Genomic DNA, 6,197 nt, shown 5'->3' with positions numbered 1-6,197 from the left:
GCATCGGCCTTTTGGACCGGACGACAGCGGCGTTCCAATGGTGTGTTCCTCCTTGGAGGCGTCATCCTACAGATGGGCGGAGGTCACGGTTGTGTTGTTTGGTGGATGGTGGCGGCCGTGGTACACTGCTCTCTAGGCCGCCGGTGAATCGGTGATGTGGGAGGCGAATTGGCTGGCCTGCAATCCTTCAGCGGCTCTTCTCCGGTACCATCGTGGGTTGTTGGCCGGTGTATGGCATCCTCATGTAGTGGCACGACATGGACGTAGGGGAGACTGCGTTCTCCTCTCCAACATTGGCCCCTTTGGATTGACAACAGTGCCGGGTTTCTTTCCATGCAGTCCAGCCTCTCTTGTCCACTTTCGTCGGTGCCTCTGGTTGGCCTATGCTCTGGTACTCTAGCTGCGATGGGCGCTCCGGCAGCTTGACTTTGGTTTCTTAGTGTAGGCGATGGCGTTTCCAGCTTTGCTACTTTGTAGTTCCTGGTTTCAAGTGTGATATGCCTTTAATATTTCAGTTTTTGGTCAAGTTTTGGCCTTTGTAATCAACTCCTCCGTATCCTAGCCGGTTGATGGCTTCATGCCTTTTCTCTAGAAAACATGGTATGATTGTGGTTTTCTTTTTGTCGGTGATTTTGTACTGCCTGTTCCTCATCGTAATTTCAATGCCCCCTCCAAGACCCATGGACAACACATCTGTCCTCCCGAGGTCCAAGGATAGCACATCAGCCCAAGGAGAAGCGCCACCATCTATGGAAGAGACCTTCCACTTAACTGCATCAAAGGATAATAAATAAAGCTATATAAAGGGCACCATAGAAGTGGAGGGGCTCCTTTCGCCTAGTTTAGCCACCACGTAGAAATTTTTCCGCACATATCGTTGGGACCACCTCCAGCATCATCATGAGACACGAGGAGTTCTCTGTCGTGGTAATTTTCCGACAATACCCAGGATAACGAACGCATGAGAGATTCAGATGGTGGACATGGGAAAAAACTTACCCAGATCCAAGCACTCGGATCGAGGTAGCACCCTACTTCCTGCTTGTTTTTTCGATGATCTAGTCGTGTATGATAATTAGGGTTTGTTTTTATAAGGGGGTTGATCCCGAGATCATGTAGGGGCTTATACATCGGATGCCTTGCTAGATTAAGGTGCGTAGGGGGGGGTCCGTGTCAGACCTTATATAGGTGGGCGTGGTACAGGTCCCGAGTCATTCGTGGAGTTGTCCAATTCTACATATGGTAGCTAACTAGGGTCGGTCTGTACATGCTACTCCCTCCGTTCTGAATTACTTGTCGCATGTATGGATGTATCTAGATGTATTTTAGTTCTAGACACATCCATTTCTGCGACGAGTAATTTGGAACGGAGGGAGTATATACATACAATTCATATCCTAATACAGAGAGGAGTCCTCCATCTTGTCCTCCAAGATGGTGACGCACTATAGACCCAATCTGCTAGCCAGAGCCGTTTTGCAGGGCACTAGAGGCCTCCTCACCAAACCAAAATAAACTAAAAATGCTTGATAGCAGTGATCACTCTTTATCCTTTTACCTGTAAGAGGTCAACGCAATTAGTCTCCCTTCACTTCAGAGGTCTATAGGATTGCTGTAGAGCTCCCTTGTGGGTCTCGACCATTGATTATTGGGAAGATATGCATGACTGCCTTTGATGTCTTGCAAAGCACAAGGTTTAGTTGTACATTTTTCGAAGTAAGATTATTGATCCCACAGGGAGCACAAAAACCAGTCTTTGTCTCTTGTATGGCTTAAATAGCAGTGCCTAGAAGTTAAATGCAATCCAAAGAAAAGTGGATGGAATAAAAATATTGGGTGATTGAGGTGAGCTAAGAAATAAACTTCCAAAAGTAAAATAAAGTAACACTGGATGAAAGTGAAGTTTGTTGAAATCAATAGGACTAAAGCGTTCTCAGGGAGTCCGGATTCTCCACTAGTATGTGTGTATGCAACAGATGCCTAAGCATAATGCTACGTCAGATTCCTAAGCCACTTTATATGTTTCTCTTTGTGGGCGGAGCCAGATGTAGATATGTGCATACACGCGGTAACCATGTATCACATACACCACCACCGTTCTTCCCCACTCCGGTTATCAAACGGTGATTAAAGGGAAAAAGGTCCCATGGACGTATGTGTTGGAAATATGCCCTAGAGGCAATAATAAATTGGTTATTATTATATTTCCTTGTTCATGATAATCGTTTATTATCCATGCTAGAATTGTATTGATAGGAAACACAGATACATGTGTGGATACATAGACAACACCGTGTCCCTAGTAAGCCTCTAGTTGACTAGCTCGTTGATCAATAGATGGTTACGGTTTCCTGACCATGGACATTGGAGAATGATGTGATGGACAAGACCCAATCCTAAGCCTAGCACAAGATCGTGTAGTTCGTTTGCTAAAGCTTTTCTAATGTCAAGTATCATTTCCTTAGACCATGAGATTGTGCAACTCCCGGATACCGTAGGAGTGCTTTGGGTGTGCCAAACGTCACAACGTAACTGGGTGGCTATAAAGGTACACTATAGGTATCTCCGAAAGTGTCTGTTGGATTGGCACGAGTCGAGACTGGGATTTGTCACTCCGTGTGACGGAGAGGTATCTCTGGGCCCACTCGGTAGGACATCATCATAATGTGCACAATGTGACCAAGGAGTTGATCATGGGATGATGTGTTACGGAACGAGTAAAGAGACTTGCCGGTAACGAGATTGAACAAGGTATCGGGATACCGACGATCGAATCTCGGGCAAGTATCGTACCACTAGACAAAGGGAATTGTATATGGGATTGATCGAATCCTCGACATCGTGGTTCATCCGATGAGATCATCGTGGAACATGTGGGAACCAACATGGGTATCCAGATCCCGCTGTTGGTTATTGACCGGAGAATGTCTCGGTCATGTCTGCATGGTTCCCGAACCCGTAGGGTCTACACACTTAAGGTTCGATGATGCTAGGGTTATAAGGAATAGATATACGTGGTTACCGAATGTTGTTCGGAGTCCTGGATGAGACCCCTGACGTCACGAGGAGTTCCGAAATGGTCCGAAGGTAAAGATTTATATATGGGAAGTCCTGTTTTGGTCACCGGAAAAGTTTCGGGTTTTATCGGTAATGTACCGGGACCACCGGGAGGGTCCCGGGGGTCCACCAAGTGGGGCCACAAGCCCCGGAGGGCTGCATGGGCCAAGTGTGGGAGGGGACCAGCCCCAGGTGGGCTGGTGCGCCCCCCACAAGGGCCCAAGGCGCCTAAGGGGAGGAGGGGGGGGCAAACCCTAAGGGCAGATGGGCCTTAGGGCCCATGCCTGGTGCGCCTCCCTCCCCCCCTCCACCTGGCCGCCACCCAGATGGGATCTGGGGGCTGCCGCCACCCCTAGGGAGGGAACCCTGGGTGGGGGCGCAGCCCCTCCCCTTCCCCTATATATACTTGAGGTTTGGGCTGCCCAAGACACACGAGTTCCTCTCCTTCTTGGCGCAGCCCTACCCCTCTCCCTCCTCGTCTCTTGCGATGCTTGGCGAAGCCCTGCTGGAGTACCACGCTCCTCCACCACCACCACGCTGTTGTGCTGCTGCTGGATGGAGTCTTCCTCAACCTCTCCCTCTCTCCTTGCTGGATCAAGGCATGGGAGACGTCACCGGGTCGTACGTGTGTTGAACGCGAAGGTGCCGTCCGTTCGGCACTAGGATCTCCGGTGATTTGGATCACGACAAGTACGACTCCTTCAACCCCGTTCTCTTGAACGCTTCCTCTTAGCGATCTACAAGGGTATGTAGATGCACTCTCCTTCTCCTCGTTGCTGGTTTCTCCATAGATAGATCTTGGTGACACGTAGGAAAATTTTGAATTTCTGCTACGTTCCCCAACAGTGGTATCAGAGCTAGGTCTATTGCGTAGATTCTATGCACGAGTAGAACACAAAGTAGTTGTGGGCGTTGATTTTGTTCAATATGCTTACCGTTACTAGTCCAATCTTGTTTCGACGGTATTGTGGGATGAACCGGCCCGAACTGACCTTACACGTACTCTTACGTGAGACTGGTTTCACCGACTGACATGCACTAGTTGCATAAGGTGGCTAGCGGGTGCCAGTCTCTCCCACTTTAGTCGGAACGAATTCGATGAAAAGGGTCCTTATGAAGGGTAAATAGCAATTGGCATATCACGTTGTGGTTTTGCGTAGGTAAGAAACGTTCTTGCTAGAAACTCATAGCAGCCACGTAAAACATGCAAACAACAATTAGAGGATGTCTAACTTGTTTTTGCAGGGTATGCCATGTGATGTGATATTGCCAAAGGATGTGATGAATGATATATGTGATGTATGAGATTGATCATGTTCTTGTAATAGGAATCACGACTTGCATGTCGATGAGTATGACAACCGGCAGGAGCCATAGGAGTTGTCTTTATTTATTGTATGACCTGCGTGTCATTGAGAAACGCCATGTAAATTACTTTACTTTATTGCTAAACGTGTTAGCCATAGTAGTAGAAGTAATAGTTGGCGAGCAACTTCATGGAGACACGATGATGGAGATCATGGTGTCATGCCGGTGACAAGATGATCATGGAGCCCCAAGATGGAGATCAAAGGAGCTATATGATATTGGTCATATCATGTCACTATTATTTGATTGCATGTGATGTTTATCATGTTTTTGCATCTTGTTTACTTAGAATGACGGTAGTAAATAAGATAATCCCTCATAATAATTTCAAGAAAGTGTCCCCCCTAACTGTGCACCGTTGCAACAGTTCGTTGTTTCGAAGCACCACGTGATGATCGGGTGTGGTAGATTCCAACGTTCACATACAACGGGTGTAAGACAGATTTACACATGCAAACACTTAGGTTGACTTGACGAGCCTAGCATGTACAGACATGGCCTCGGAACACAGAAGATCGAAAGGTTGAACATGAGTCGTATAGAAGATACGATCAACATGAAGATGTTCACCGATGTTGACTAGTCCGTCTCACGTGATGATCGGACACGGCCTAGTTGACTCGGATCATGTAATCACTTACATGACTAGAGGGATGTCTATCTGAGTGGGAGTTCATAAGATGAACTTAATTATCGTGAACATAGTCAAAAGGTCTTCGCAAATTATGTCGTGGCTCGCACTTCAGTTCTACTGTTTAGATATGTTCCTGGAGAAAATTTAGTTGAAAGTTGATAATAGCAATTATGCGGACTAGGTCCGTAAACTGAGGATTGTCCTCATTACTTCATAGAAGGCTTGTGTCCTTAATGCACCGCTCAGTGTGCTGAACCTCGTACGTCGTCTGTGGATGTTGCGAACATCTGACATACACATTTTGATAACTACGTGATAGTTCAGTTAAACAGTTTAGAATTGAGGCACCAAAGACGTTTTTGAAACATCACAGAACATATGAGATGTTCCAAGGACTGAAATTGGGATTTCAGGCTCGTGCCCACGTTAAGAGGTATAAGACCTCCGACGATTTTCTTAGCCTGCATAATAAGGGAGAAAAGCTCAATCTTGAGCTTGTGCTCAGATTGTCTGAGTACCATAATCACTTGAATCGAGTGGGAGTTAATCTTCCAGATGAGATAGTGATGTTTTTTCCAAAGTCATTGCCACCAAGCTGCTAGAGCTTCGTGATGACTAGATATGATGATCCTTGAAATATTTGCGATGTTTGACACCGCGAAAGTAGAAATCAAGAAGGAGCATCAATTGTTGATGGTTAGTGAAAACCACTAGTTTCAAGAAGGGAAAGGGCAGGAAGGGAGACTTCATGAAACGGCAAATCAGCTGTTGCTCTAGTGGAGAAACCCAAGGTTGAACCCAAACCCGAGACTGAGTGCTTCTGTAATAAGGGGAACAGCCACTGGAGCATAATTACCCTAGATACTTGGTACATGAGAAGGTTGTCGATAGAAGTATATTGGATATACATTATGTTAATGTGTATGTTACTAGTACTCCTAGTGGCACCAGGGTATTAGATACCGGTTCGGTTGCTAAGTGTTAGTAACTCGAAATAAAAGCTACGGAATAAACGGGGACTAGCTAAAAGGTGAGATAACGATATGTGTTGGAAGTATTTCCAAGGTTGATCAAATATCGTACGCTCCCTCTACCATCAAGATTGGTGTTTGCGTTGAGCATAGACATGATTGGATTA

Source organism: Triticum aestivum, chromosome 2A, assembly GCF_018294505.1.
Source record: "Triticum aestivum cultivar Chinese Spring chromosome 2A, IWGSC CS RefSeq v2.1, whole genome shotgun sequence".
In the NCBI taxonomy this organism is placed as follows: Eukaryota; Viridiplantae; Streptophyta; class Magnoliopsida; order Poales; family Poaceae; genus Triticum; species Triticum aestivum.
The sequence above is the reverse complement of the archived record's forward strand: the minus strand, read 5'-3'. Positions refer to the sequence as shown.